Source organism: Egretta garzetta, unplaced genomic scaffold (assembly GCF_000687185.1).
Source record: "Egretta garzetta isolate BGI_Z169 unplaced genomic scaffold, ASM68718v1 scaffold154, whole genome shotgun sequence".
In the NCBI taxonomy this organism is placed as follows: Eukaryota; Metazoa; Chordata; class Aves; order Pelecaniformes; family Ardeidae; genus Egretta; species Egretta garzetta.
In genome coordinates, this window is record NW_009259600.1 from 6,774,541 (window position 1) to 6,789,879 (window position 15,339).

The 15,339-nt window shown below is 42.2% G+C and overlaps 1 protein-coding gene across 2 annotated transcripts in view; it reads left to right on the forward strand.

Annotated features, from left to right (window-relative positions):
- The first annotated feature begins 10,528 nt into the window (after positions 1-10,528).
- Positions 10,529-15,339, forward strand: part of LOC104125891 (dendrocyte expressed seven transmembrane protein) — a 15,724-nt gene continuing 10,913 nt past the window's right edge. The window contains exon 1 of one of the 2 annotated variants that reach the window (XM_035893894.1): positions 10,529-10,578. The gene's annotated coding sequence lies outside the window, so the exon portion shown is untranslated. Of the gene's footprint in view, positions 10,579-14,013; positions 14,123-15,339 lie in introns of those variants that run through there. The other variant, XM_009638383.2, reaches the window with a different exon arrangement.

Below are 15,339 nucleotides of genomic sequence, written 5' to 3' on the forward strand. Positions count from 1 at the left end.
TTTCCCATATTTACAGAATGCTTTGTGGTTCTGAAGTGTCTTATCTCATCTTGAACACAATCTTTGCTTGATTGCAGGAAAGGAAATGGCTGATGAGCTGTTTTCTTCCTAACAAAATAGAAATGTTGATAAATGGTAATTGAAGTTGTGATTACTGAAGAAAGGATAAAATACTGTAAGCCTGAATGTTGCTTTCAATAGAAATACAGAAGGAAGTAAATCTGCTAGAATAGAAACTCCTTTTCTTATAAATCACATACTTAAGCATTTATAGTTGTTTTTTTATATTTCTCTTCATTAGATGTATGCTAAAAGTGCTTACCTGTAACAACTCAAATAATTAATTGCTGCAATCATTGTACCAGACTTATTTCAAAATTTAAAATGAATTGGTTTAAGATACTGGAAAATGATATAACCACAGAAAATTTCTTCCATTCTCCCTCTTTGCAGCCCACTAGCAGTATTGCCCTGTATTTACTATCAACAATAAGAAAAAGGTTTTCTTTTACTTTTGCACTACACCAAATTTCTCTGAAAATGTCACACAGCTTATCCTCTGATTTTATTAGTGAAATTTGGGTTCAAAAAATCTCTGGGTAGGCCAGAAGAAAAGCAGCATCCTACCTTTCCAGTTTTATCACTGGGAGCTCATTTTTTTACTGCTGTTGTAACATTATTTATACATAAAAATTTAACTTCTCCATATTTGTGTTATCATCTTCCTTCTGACCAGAACTGTCATGAGTGTAACTTCCAGTTGGTAGAACGTATGCTGTCTCTCTTTGCTTGTTTCCATGAAGAATAATTTAATTGACTCCAGTCAGACAAACCAAATAAGCTGAAAAAAAAAAAAAAAATCCATTACAGAAGCTATAATGGCCTGATATGAATCTTTCCCATCTCACTTTGTCATCATTCTCATTGTAGGTCCTTCCCAGGATAGCTCTGCTTATATTTGTCTTCTCTCTGTGCCCTTGGATGTCCTGCAGCTCAGGGCCCTGCCGAGGCAGAAACAGGAGCATCACTTTGATGGTGGTGCTGTTCGTGAGTCCCCCTCCTCATGGGGGCTCCCGAGGGTCTACCTGCAGAGGAGCATTGTCACAGAGAGGGTGGAGGTTAAGTTTTAGGATGGTTAATATTTTTGTAGCTGATATAGGCTGTGGCTGTCTGGGAAAGAGGCATGCCCTGTGAAGTTACAGGACAGATGGGAACACATAACGCTACATATTAATGTCTAATGAAATTCTAAATATTTCCATAACTCTGCAAACTTGTGTGTTGATGTTTGTTGTATAATGCTTTGTGGGTTTCATTCCGTGCCTTCCCCTTTGTTTTACCAGTTCTTATTCCTCAAAACACTCTATTTCTATACTGATTTTAGTATCATATACTCATTGTGTGCAAGAGCTAACTTTATTACATCAACCACTTCCTCCCCCCCCTTTCTTTTAATTTAAAGAAGCCATTCTTTAGCTAAACCATGTGAGAGTCTGAAAACAGAAGACAGAGAATTCAGTCTTTGGCCAGAAGTAGACAACACAAGGAAAGGCTTTGGAAAGAACAGTGTCAAGTATTGTCTTGTAAGCCTTAGGCTGCCTTACTTTTTAATTATTTTTATTATTTTTTTTTCTTTTTTTTTTTTTTTTTTTTGTCAGAAGGAGCTTTCTTATTAGTCAATAACAAACCCCAAACATCCAAGACTGGAAAATAATACTTTATTGCAAGTTTCAATCAAGTTAGCAAAGTTATAAACTCCTTCAAAGTAACTGAGGGGTAAGGGTGGAAATGCCAGACCTATTTCATAGCAACATTTCCAGATGTTTTGATAGATCCATTATAAATTCTACTTACATTATTCTAAGCAAAGATTGCTATCCAGTTTCTGTTTCTTGGCTACATTATTTCTTTCCTTATCTCACTGTTTCTTTTCATAGCATATAGTAAGGAATTTATTAGTAATGTATCAGATTTCCTGGTAAGATATGATCCGACAAATGCTGTTATTACGTTTTTCTCTTTTTTCCATATAACCTTTTTCCTTTATCACTTTGGCAGTCTTTGCTGTATGGGTGCCTTCACTGAAGCAATGCTGACTTCAGTTATCTGGAATAGCATATATTATGGAAAAATGATATTGGAATAGTTTGGTATTTCATTACACTGTAACTGTCTGGGGCAAAACCTTTTTGTGGTGCATCTTATTTGTTTTTCATTTCCTTAGACTAATTTAAAAGAGGCAATTCTTATGTCTGGTGTATCTTTTGCTTCGGTGAAAAAGATAATAAAGTATTGAGTGAACAATAGAATGAGAACACAAAGGAAAAAAAAGGAATGAAAAAAAATCAGTTATCAATGTATGAATAGCTTGGGGTTTACTTTCAGCTGATAAAAAATATCTGGAACCCACTTCTGGAAAATGTGCTTTGTGAATATCCCCAGGTGTCCCCCAACAAAGCAGGATCTTACACAGCATTTCCAGCCTGTGAACTTGCCTTGCTCTCCCCAGCCCATCCCCATCATTAAGGCTCAGCAGAGATTACTTCCCCTCTCAGATTTTCTGGAATAACCTCTTGTGCAATCTGCAGCTAGTCTAACAGTGACAAAGTGATACTACTTATTTTAAGATTTTTTAATAATATACTTCTTCTAAGCAACATGATTTTGAAATGAGTTAAAGGAGGAATACATGAGCAGTTGGGCATATGAGACTGAACGTCGAATAACGTGTTCAGTTTTGGGCCCCTCACTACAGGAAAGAGGTTGTGTTGCTGGAACCTGTCCAGAGGAGGCCCACAAAGCTGGTGAGGGGTCTGGAGTACAAGTCTTGTGAGGAGCGGCTGAGGGAGATGGGGCTGTTCAGCCTGGAGAAGAGGAGGCTGAGGGGAGACCTTATTGCCCTCTACAACTGCCTGAAAGGAGGGTGTAGTGAGGTGGGTGTTGGTCTCTTCTCCCAGGTAACGGGTGATAAGATGAGGGCAAATGGTCTGAAGTTGTGCCAGGGCAGTTTAGGTTGGACATTAGGAAAATTTTTTTCACTGAAAGGGTTGTCAAGCATTGGAACAGGCTTCCCAGGGAAGTGGCCGAGTCCCCATCCCTGGAGGTATTTAAAAGACAGGTAGACGAGGTGCTTAGGGACATGGTTTAGTGGTGGGATGGCAGTGTTAGGTTAATGGTTGGACTTGATGATCTTAAAGGTCTTTTCCAACCTAAATGATTCTATGACTCTAAGGAGGCTAGGAATGTTCATGCCAAGGACTCACGTGACTCCAAAACAAGGTGCATGACTGCACCAGGGAAAGCTCCAGCCCAAAAGTATGTGTCCATGAATCTGCCGAACAGTTCAGGCTGTGAAGTGAAGGGCAGGAATCCACCAGGCAGCTGTGACCCAACAAGCATTTATTTCCAAATAAGGTGGTTATTAGGGACCCCTTTACCTAGGATCTCACACAGGCTGCATTCTCCTTTTTAGCAGAGGTAGTTAGGCAGGTGCAGCTCCTCATCACAACAGTGAAATTGCTACCAGTGCTTTTTTAAATGTTGATTTTATGTTTCTTTTGAAATGCCTATTCTCCCTGCAGTTGGAGGTAGCAGCTGTAGCTGGCTGCATAATTTGTTGTGAGTGGCATCTCCAACACAGAAGAGGTTATGAAACATAACAAAGTAAAGTAAGTTACAACAGCAAAGAGAGGCATTTCCAGCTTTCATTAAAAGAAGAAGGATGTGACAAACCTGTGCCTCAGGCAGTCACTTCATGGTATCTGTTGGGCACTCAATCAAGACTCCATAGGGAGATATCAAGACTTCATTTTCCTGGGACCAAGTCAGGAGATTTATGTGGCCATCAGTGATGGTTATTCAGTTGAAAATTCCCTGCTAAACTGCTTTCCTGGAGACTGTTAGGAACCTTCCCCAGCTCAACTTACAGGAATAGTTCTTTATAGCAAGCATCAAGTTAGTGTTTTCATAGTGCTCAAACACTATCTTTATATCATATAAAGATTAGCTTCAGCTACCAGCATCAGATACAAACTTTACCCAAGCTCAGCAGTATTTGGATCAGGTTTTTCACTGGAGCCCATCAGAAGTGAGTTTCTGCAATCCTGATTCATGCTGAGAACCATTTACTCATAGCTGTTGTGTCGCTGGCTCCAGACATACTGCTCATCCAGAGGAGCTCTGCTCACTGTGAGTAATGACCCACTGTCATTATTTCATTTCCTCAGATACTTAGAAAAGAAAATGTAATTGTCTTATTTTAATCTAAATTTCTGCTGCGGCAGTAAAACAGAAACAGTAATTAAAACCATGACTCAAAAACAAGAGCACAATTATTTACACTGATCTTTGTTTCTTTCCTGGCTCTCTGGAAGCTAGATGCAAGGAAGGACTATTAGTTAGTAGCTGGTCTTCCTTAGGCAGAAGCAGGCAGGGCAGACTATCGAGTGATTTCAGTGCAAGACGGTGTTCACAGCTCTGAACTCGCTTTGTTCTTGCAGCACACAGATATGTCCGCGAAAGGAAGGAACCTTCAGCATCCTGAAGACAAACCCAAAGAAATATGCATCCAGCTTGCATGTTACAATAGTTGAAACACGGCGTTATCAAAACTGTGTTAGTCACAGCATCGTTATCAGTTGAAATGTATCAAGGAACTGCCAGAGCAGTAGGATGTTGAGCAGCGATATTTTTAATACTTTTTATATGCGAGCAAATTTTGCTAGTCCTTTTGCAAGGATTAAGAAGAAAATGGGAAAGGAGGTCAGAAATACACTAATTCTGAAACCATCCTCATTTTTTTAGTGCAGAGGGATCTGTACTGCCCTGGCAGACAGAGTAGAAGAAAAAAACAACAGCCATTACCATACTGTTGTTCAAATTAGTAAACCGTCAGTTCCTCCCATTTTACAGTGGCCTGTACTGGACAACATCAGCAGGGAAGTCCAGGAACCAGGTAGCCCCAGCAGCTGCTCTTAGCTCTGTTCCCCCAGCAGAGGCTCATGCTGTAATCTGTGACCCGGTGGCCTCGGCCACCTCCAGCCAGCATGCATCCGCCCGGGTGCCAGAAAATGTGTTTGACCATTGTACTGACACGACGGTTTGTAAGGGTGGGCTGTGAGTGGGTCACTAAAATATTCTTCTTCAAAAGAACTTTCAAAAAAAACAGTGACACCAACACACCTGAGAGGTGTCCCTGGTTGCATCATATGGGTTGGGAAAGACCAGCTGAAGATCTTTATTAGCACGCTCTATCACTGAAGAGAACTATGGCCTTAAGTAATTGAAGTGTTAGGACACTTTTCAGGCTGCAGGATTGATTTCTGCATTGTCTTTATGTACTTACAGGTTTATTTGGTTCTCTAGGAGAGGCTAGGAGCACTAATGCCAGTCACAGCCAGGACTTGATTCAAACTGGTGAGTATGGGTAAAGCCTGCCCACAACTCCTTGTTCTTGAAAAGGTGAAGGGTGGGAAAAGTTATTCCACCCAGATGACCACTAACTACTTTATTTCTCATATATAGCCCAAGCGGATGCAAAAATTCCTTCCTCCCTACCCTCCTCTTTGGGCCCCATTCTTTGGTTAAAAGCTGCTGACCTGGCCAGCATTTGGGTTATTATGAATGAACTTTCAGTGCCATAACTGGCTGGTCATGGAGGAAAAGCCCTGTTGCACACTCCCACTGCTTGTAATAGTGCTGTGGGGGTCTCTTTCCTTCCTGGAGCCCCAAAGGAGTTATGAAGTCCTGCAAAATTTCCAGGGCCAGGAGATAAAACCTATGCTTATAAACTGTTTTACTTTACTGTTTAAAAATTGACTAGTAGAAAGACAGCATCCGAGGTGAGGAAAATAGTGCCTTCTCTAGATTGCATGCGGAGATAAAGAAAGTGATTAGCAGTGAACGCTTGGCGGATGTTGAGAAAGACTTAGGTCTCTTCAGAGATCTTATTGGAAGAATCCCATGGGATATGGTGCAGAATAGAAAAGGGCTCCAGGAGAGCTGGTTGATATTCAAAACTCATCTCCTCAAAGCTCAAGAATCGTTCATCCCAACTAAATCAAGCAAAGGCAGCATGAGGCCAGCATGGATGAGCAAGGAACTTCAGACAAAACTCAAACATTAAAAAAGCATAAAGGAAGTGGAAGCAGGGACAGGGTGGGCGGGAGCAATATAGAGACACTGCCTGACTGTACAGGGATGGGGTCAGAAAAGCCAAAGCCCACTGGAGCTGAATCAGGTAAGGCAAGCAAAGGGCAGCACAAAGGGCTCCTACAGGTCTATCGGCAGCAAAGGAAAGCCATGGGGAAATGTGAGTCCACTCTTAAGTGCAGTAGGGGTCCTGGTGACAAAGGACATGGAAAAGCCCCAAGTACTCAATGTCACCTTCAGCTCTACCTTTGCTAGGAAGACCACCCTTCAGGAATCCCAGGCCTTTGAGACTAGAGGGCACATCTGGAGCAAGGAAGACTTACCCTTGGTTGAGGACAAGCAGGTCAGGGAACATTGAAACAAAGTAAGTCCATGGGACCTGATGGGAGGCAGCCATGGGTGCTGAGGGGCTGGCTGATGTCATTGTGAGGCCACTCTTGATTATCTTTGAAAGGTCATGGCACCTGGGAGAGGTTCTTGAAGAGTGGAAGAAAAAAACTGTCACTCCCATCTTTGAGAAGGGCAAGGAGGAGGATCCAGGGAACTACAGTCTGGTCAGCCTCACCTCAATTCCTGGGAAAGTGATGGAGAAACTAATCCTGGAAACCATTTTCAGGGAGTATTCAACATGGGTTTACAAAGGGGAAGACATGCTTACCCAACCTGACAGCCTACAATGAGGTGACTGGTTTGGTGGATGGAGAGCAGCGAATGCTCTTTACCTTGACTTCAGAAAGGCTTTCAACACTGTCTCCCATAACATCCTCATGGACAAGCTGCCAAAGTATGAGTTAGATAAATGGACAAGAAGGTGGACTGAAAACTGGATTAACTGCCAGTCTCAGGCGGTTTTGATCAGCAACACAAAGACCAGCTCGGCAAAGTTCACTAGTCCTGTGTCCCAGGGGTTGATACTGGGGCCAATACTGTATGACACAGAATCATAGGGTTGGAAGGGACCTTGAGAGGTCATCTAGTCCAAACCCCCTGCAGTGACCAGGGACACCGCTAACTAGATCAGGTTGCTCAGAGCCCCGTCCAACCTGACCGTGAGTGTTTCCAGGGAAGAGGCATCTACTACCTTTCTGGGCAACCTGTTCCAGTGTTTCACCACCCTCATTGTAAAGAATTTCTTCCTTATATCTGGTCTAAATCTAACCTCTTTTACCTCATTACCCCTGTCCTGTCACAGCTGGCCCTACTAAAAAGATTGTCCCCATCTTTCCTATAGGCCCTCTTTAAGTACTGAAAGGCCGCAATCAGGTCTCCCCACAGCCTTCTCTTCTCCAGGCTGAACAAGCCCAACTCTCTCAGCCTTTCTTCATAGGAGTGGTGCTCCAGCCCTGAGACTGTTTTCTTTGTTAATGACCTGGAAAGAGTCCACCCTCAGCAAGTTTGCAGAAGATACAAAACGAGGAGAAGTGGCTGATACACCAAATGGTTGTGCTGCTGTTCGGAATAGCCTCAGAGGCCAGAGAAATGGACCAGCAGGGATTTCAGTTGTTAATCACAGAATCGTAGACTCACAGAATGGTTGAGGTTGGAAAGGACCTCTGGAGGTCATCTGGTCCAAACACCCCTCCACGCAAGCAGGGTCGCCTAGACCATGTCCAGTGATTCTGTAAATATCTGCTACATGCTGCTATCAAGGCTGAGATGCTGGGCTCAGTGGAGACTTGGTCTGACTTAATATGCACTTACCCGGATCACTTTACAGAACTTTCCCCTATATAATATTCTGATGAAAAGTTATGCTAAAAAATAATTTCATTCATTCGTCCTATAATGAACAGAGACTTTCTCCAGTTATAGATGGTCCACTGTATCTAATTATACCTTTACGTTATGCATAATTTAGATGCTATGAACATTATGCTATGTTCATCTTGCTGCCTGCCAGCTTTCTGAACTTGTTCAGTAGCTGCTTTTGAAGCAGCAGGGGTATGGCTGCTCCGTGGAGGGGAAACCTGGTCTTACAGTAAGCCAGTGAGACCTGCTACTTCAGTCCTATCAGTACCTGCTGGAAAACCAGCTGTCTGGAAAATGACACGCAGGGACATTTCACACGAGGGCAAATAGATAATGTTCATGCCAGCACTTCAGTAGCTGCTGATTGGACTGGACTCTACAAAGAGACTGAAGACAGAACTGAGCCTGATGTACAGCCCTGGATCTTTGAAATCAGAGTCTAAATGAGAGTTAATCTCCAAGTTAGAATTCCTTAGGTGTACTAGGTAGCATCTCTGCAATGGACCTAACCACCTATGACATTTCTGAGAAAATATTGGATACAGTTTATTCCAAAAAATGGATCTGGAAGTTTAAGCATAAACAGTAAAACCATAACTGCAAGTTAGTTCTGAAAGTGGCTGTAAGAGACAGTGTATGGAGGATGTCATTGGAAAGGTATCATAGCTGCTTAGTAGATTACGGATAAGACTCCCCTTACTCTTTCTGTTGCTGTTGTCCTTGCAAAGCTGTGTAAAGCAGGCTTTGATTTCCTTTGAAGTATATCCATAGCCCTCTTTATCAGATGGCCCTGATGACAACTGAATGAAAGGATTGACTGGCTCAATGGATCAAACTGATAGTTGGTAGGATCCATGTGACCCATTTCAAGTGGAGAGGATGAGTGTCCAGAACTATCTTCTTTCTCTTTTCCTGTGGCCAGCAGGTCGAGGGAGGTTCTCCTCCCCCTCTACTCTTATCTGCAGAAACCAAGTTTATTTAAAGTAAAATTTTAAGTGCCAAAGTTAAAGCAAAATAAGATTCTTACATATTTTCCAGAAAGTAGTAGGAAATATGATCTTACTTGGCTACTGAATGAATCAGATGTTATTAAAAGTCTCTGCTGCATGTTGTGTTCCCATATCACTGTGATAATGAAATCTCTCCCAGATTTTCAACTCGTTTCATGTTTGAACACAAATTAGCACGTCTCACTATTTTCTTCGCAGCACCATGAGCAAGAAGCAAATCCACTTACCACATCCAGAAAATGTACTTTTCATTTCTCTGCAGAAAAACTACTGTTTTGCAAAAATAAGAGAACATATGTCCGCTTATTCAGGTTACAAAAGCTGTAGGGCATTTAAGATACAAACATCAATCCCTAAGATACTCTGCAGTCCTTTATGCAGATAAATTCCTGGAAGACAGACTAATTTCACCCTTTCTTTAGGACCTGAAAGCTACTAAAGTAATAATATTTTGTTGTGTATTTTTTTTATTACTGAGAGAAAATATTTTACTTTTGATAGGTGTGTAATAATCATTAAACTTATCTAGAGCAAATGTAGAATATGAACATGGCACATATACATAGTACTGTGCCAGTAGAGATCAGAAGCAAGTTTAAATGGATTTGATATCTCAGTCTTTTCTGGTAAGGCATCTGGAGAAGAATAAAATAATTTAGGTTGGAAGGGACTCCTGGAAGCCATCCAGTTCAATTCCCTGCTCAAAGCAGGTCCAGCTAGATCATGTTGCTCTGCTGTGCTGGGATTTCTTCACTGGACACAGCATTCCACATGTGGTCTCACCAGTGCTGAGTCGAGGGGAAGTATCACTTCCCCTGACTTGCGGGCAAGAATCTTGCTAATAAGCTCAGGATGCCATTGGCTGCCTTTGCCGCGAGGGCACATTGCTGGCTTATGCTAAACTTGTTTTCCACAAAGAGATCAAGATCTTTTTCAGCAAAGCTGCTTCCCAGTCAGTCAGCTCCAGCCTGTACTGGTGCCTGGGGTTATTCCTCCCCAGGGGCAGGACTTCCCATTTTCCTCTGGTGAACTGTATGAGATTCTAGTCAATCCATTTCTCCAGCCTGACAAAATTCCTCTGAATAGCAGCTCTATCCTCCTGCATATCAATTGTCTTTTTTAACCAAGGACTTGTTGTAGAGAATTTGAGCATCTTTGTTGCATATTTAAGGTGGGTACCCTTCTAAGGGCCATATTCTGACAGATTGTTTACAGAAATATTTACACACATCTCAGTAGGAACATTTGTAGGGTAAAAAAGATTATAGCTTCAAAGTTATTTGGGCACTGAATTGCTGCTAGTTTCAATGGGAAGCACCAAAATAACTTAGATGTTCTAGACCTAAGGCATTATTCAACATAAAATTAAGTCTTTGAAATCTGGGCCCAGAACTCATTTGCTGATATCTATTACTCTGCCAGAAAAAAGGTGGAAAGTGGCACTTGCAAATTATATACTATTTTGGTCTTGTGCATAAGTTACTTCCTCATGAATCTTTGTCAAAACGAGAATAATTTCAAAATTGCAGTGTGCCTGACTCATTCAGGGAGGGTATGGAAAATAAATTACTCATGTGAAATTTCTTACCAGTGCCCATCTTATTCCTTGACCAAAATGAAGAGACACACAGCACAGTGAAGATCCTCCCGGTGCTTTACAGGAGGGCCTGTAAGTAACGCTTTAGGGTTAATATCAGGGAACTGTGGATAGTAATCACGGACTGAGTTAGGTGTTCTAAGGCAAAAGGACTTGCTTTAAGTTAATTGTTGTCACCTTACTGATTGAAGGGTCTATTCCTAAAGCTCATGAAACAGTTCAGTCCTAACCTCTCCCAAAACTATGTATAGTGATAATATGTGTAGGAGAAGGGACTATGTAACCTCTCATGTTCCCTTCCATTACTCATATTGAAATTGTCTGTGTTTTGTAGAGTCATTTTTGTCAATAGGTAAACCTCCACTTGGGTTTCCCAAACTGTGGCTCCATTCCTGCCTGCACTTTAAGAGAAGAATATGTCTGTGGGTCTGCTGTGTCAGAGCTTCCAAATGTAATGTGGCTCATAGCGGTATAAATGAGAACATTTGATTTCTTGTTCCATGTTCCTTCCACAGCTGTCCATTTTCTATGGCTGCCCACGACACATTTTCTGTGTCCTGCTCTGAGTGCCCAGCTCAGTCAAATATAACCTGTGCTTGCATTAGAGAAACATAGGGAGAGGTTCATCTCACCTGACTTTGGATAGCTCTGAGTAATGCAGACTCTTTTCATAGTCGAGATAGAGAAAAAGCTCTCATAGGATGCAATCCATCTCACGCAAGGGTGGACTTCTAAACCAGGTCTGAAGTATGGCTCGGGGTTGCTGCCCTTTTGTCCTCGTTGACATAAAGACAGATAGCTCAGACATTACGCTATAGACATCTGATATGAGATGACATTTCACTAATTTGTGACATCCTAAAGACTTGACAATATCTTGCAGTGCTCAGAATTTTCCAGAGCCATGTATTTTAAATACATGAAGAGAAAGAGATCTTGGTCAGTTGTTATTTTTGTTTGTTTGTTTTTGCGTGTGTATAAGTTGTTTTATTTGCATTGCTGTGTTGTTTAGTATTTCAAGTTCCTATGTGCACATATTTGATCAGATGCTTTAGTTTTTTGTGTTTAGTACCATTTGCTCTCCTTTTCCCTGCAGTTAAAAGCAAACAACGTGAACATGAGAAATGACCGGGGTCTCAGCAAAGCCCTGGGAGTAGTTACAGTTACATTGCTGGATTTTTGATTGGGCTTTGATTTCTTTGCTGAATATCCTGCATTGACCAAAGGAAATAATGTGGGACTCCTGCATGCATTTTTGCCTCTTATTAAACCATAGTTCAGCATTGTATTTTTTGATGGTATCCAAAAAAGGGAAGTAATTCTCTTGCATTTCAGTGTAACTGATCCAAGCTAGGAGAGAAGGCTGCTGAAACTGCCAAAAAAGGAAATATTTGGTTTTATATTCTTATTGTGTGCTTTTGCTTCCTTAATTTCTGTATAAAATCCAAACAGGATTTATGAGGCAAAGATCACTGTGTAGCTGAAGCTTTAGCATCAATGGAATAGAAGTTTCCCATTTAACCTAATGTCTCTCTTAATAAGGTTTTATTTTTATGTATCAGGATCCTGTGCACTGCATGGGGCAAAGGGCCTGCAAAAGTGGCATGCTCCTCCTGAGATCAGCTCAAACAACAGTGCTGCACAGAGAAAAGTTGTGTCAGACTTTGTGTGAGGGTGGTACCAATGAGTCCCGACTCAAGGGGTCTTATAGTCCCCGGGCTTTGCCTGAGTTAGGTCTGTGTCAAAGTAGAAAGTAGACTTAAAGATCTGACTCTGTTTGCCATGCTTTGCCAAATCAGCTGTGTCTCTAATAAAAAAGCTAACTATTTAGTAAATCCCATTCTTTTTCTCACTTTAAGTTTTTAGGAGACATCTGCTTTTTCCACTGTTTTGAAAATTGGCAAAGAGTTTGCATGGGTGGCTAATCCGTATACTAGAAATGTAGGCTTGGTGATCACCTCTGAGCAAGCAGTAACTTGGGTAGATAAGGTTTCAGAAATACTGATTGCAAATATAAGGAGTCTCAGCCTGTCACAGTTGGACTAGCTGATTGTTGCAGGTCCATTCCAGCTGAACTTATTCTATTCTATTCTGTTCTGTTCTGTTCTATCTAACTGTAGCAAGCCATCATCGGGTACAGGGTGAGCAAGGGACTAGGACAGGACCAAACTGGTAGTGAAAGTGGCCACAATTTCTTGGACAATGAACATGAGGGAGTCTCCATAGCAAGCAGGGAAGAAATCATACACAGTGTGAATATGTACTGTATAAAAATGACATAGCTCTAGCACAGGGCTCATGCCTGAGCTGGAGAGGCATTTTCAAGGGACTCTTGATGCTCTGTACTTACCCTCTGCTTACATAAAAACTGTAGCCAGTGTCTGAAATATCACAAGCAGGATCTTAAAAACTCTTTACAGTTTTCCTCTTTTATTTTAAAATGAAACTAGAAATATACCTCTTAATGACATTGCATTTTCAGTACATCACGAGCCTTAAGAAGTAGGGCCCAGACTCCTTGCTGGGGAGGCTCCTTTTGAGAATTTGTTCTCATATTACTCCTGCCAGCATGCCGTATGGTAGCTGAATATCACACTTCCAGATCTGAGTAACTATTTCCTAGAGAGGGAAGCAAAGGCATAGAGAGGTTCTCCTTGGACCCTACAGAAAAATCAGGTTCAAAGGTAGGGCTGGAGCGCAGGAGCTCAGCGCACAGCTCCCCTCCGTGGCGTACATCACAAGAAACTACGGTGCAAAGAAATTGGCACTTAAGAGCCAGAAACTACTTTCCAAGAATAAGTCTTCCCTTATGCTACATAAATAACAGTAGCAGCCCCCACATTAGTTCATGTTACAGGACTGAATAAAAAATGCTTTGCTTCAGACTGCAATTGAAATGCAGGCTTTGTTCTTGTCAGCCTCCTGTTGGAATTCATATCTGCACCTAACAGCTTCCGGAGAGCTTCTGTGATTTATGTTTTCAAGAGGAATCATTCCAGAAAGCTTTCAAGGTTTACTATTTCTTTAAGCACTGAATTAACCTCTTTAGTCAAGCCAAAGATTTAGTTCTACCTCTGAGCCTGAGTGTTATTTTCCCTCCCCAAGCATTCACAGCTGTTTAAGCACCTGCTGATACAAGAATTTTCAGCCTCCACTTTTTTTTTTAGGTTTAGAGTTTTCATCCTTTGCGTGATTCTCCTGTGCTGAATATCCACTTCTGCTACTGATGTCTTATGGGGGAAAATGGAGGTGTCAGACAAGCCACAATGATGCACGCTGTGAGCCTGACCTGAGCTCAGAGACAGGCTCTGCAGGGGACGAATCCCAACCTGCAGCGATCATGCAGAGACGCCTGAGCATCCATGCCACAGGCTCCAAAAATCAGTGGCTCCTTACAATGCCTTTCCTGCCTTAAAACTCTGGGTTCATGCAGGTTAGGGACAAACCTGCCATGTACGTGCTGAGTAGTGCAGTGTAACATGCACTCAATTTGCAAATGCACTCATGTAACAGCACTCAATTTGCCCAGTAAAGGACACTTTTGATTACTTTCAAATTCTGTCCATATTGTGCAAGTCTCCAGGCTCCTGGTCTAGAAGTACAGCTTTTGTTAAGGGTAAGGCTTCATTCTTGACTCTGTCTCCACTTCTTAGATGCAGTCTTGCCAAACCCCCAGTCACATATGGCAGCCATTTACTGAATGCTTGTAAACATTAAGAGGAATACACTATACGCACACATACAAACACACAGAACCATGCAGAAAGTGTACTTGAGAACAGCTGTGAAATCAGTGCTGCAAAGGAAAACTCAAAATGTGTTATTTTCTCATATGAAAGTTTTTGCAGAATGTGACATAAAGGCTAGCTTTTTATCATTTGATTTTTAATGGCTTCTTAAATCAAGAACACAACTCCAGATCTGTTCACTGTACAGGGCAATTTTTCTTAGATCTACCAAGAAAATGTTGCGGCATGTACTGTTTAAGGATCCAACCTAGGAAGTTCAGGATTTGCTGGCAGGGTTTGCTGGCTGTTAGGTCTGGTTCTGCTTGACTCCAGAATGATGAACCTCTCCTTTCTAATTATGTTGCCTAAAGATGCCTCCTTAATTTCCCGTTTGGTAGGAAAAGGGCAAAGTAGACTGGCCATGGAAGCAAAGGATAGCTCTGCTCACGGCAAAGCTGGAGCCCAGTGGCTTGCGTGCTACCTCTCCTCCCCATTTTGCTTGCACCACTGTCCCAAACACATGGCGACTTCTACCTGCAGCTCCCTGAATGCGTCGGGGATGTTAATTAACTGATTTGGCTCCTGTGAAGTTGCTGCTAATTGCTGTTATGCTCCCGTTACAGCTGAGTTCACTGAGGCCCTGGAGGGAAGCAATTTCCTCAGCCTTCCCAAACAGAGCGAGAGGGCCTGGGATTGAGCCCACCTTGAGAGCTATTGCCCACCGTAAACTCCTGCTGAAGCCATTAAGTGCTGGAAACACTCAGCATCTTTCAGGATAGCCCTCAGCAGTAGAAAGGATCAGGCCCAAGTGAGGCCAAGGAAAAGCAGCACACGGAGCACAGCAGTTCAAGAAGGTCCCAGCTGGGGTCAGAAGACCGCTCCTATCACCCTCAACTCCTGCTGCATGCAAAGCTGATAATAGACATAATTGATAGCTAATTCCCTCAGCAAGTTTGCAGATGACACCAAGCTGAGTGGTGCAGCTGACATGCCAGAAGGACAGGATGTCATCCAGAGAGACCTGGACAAACTGTAGAGGTGGGCCTGTGTGAACCTCATGAGGTTCAACAAGGCCAAGTGCAAGGTCATGCACCTGGGTCGGGGT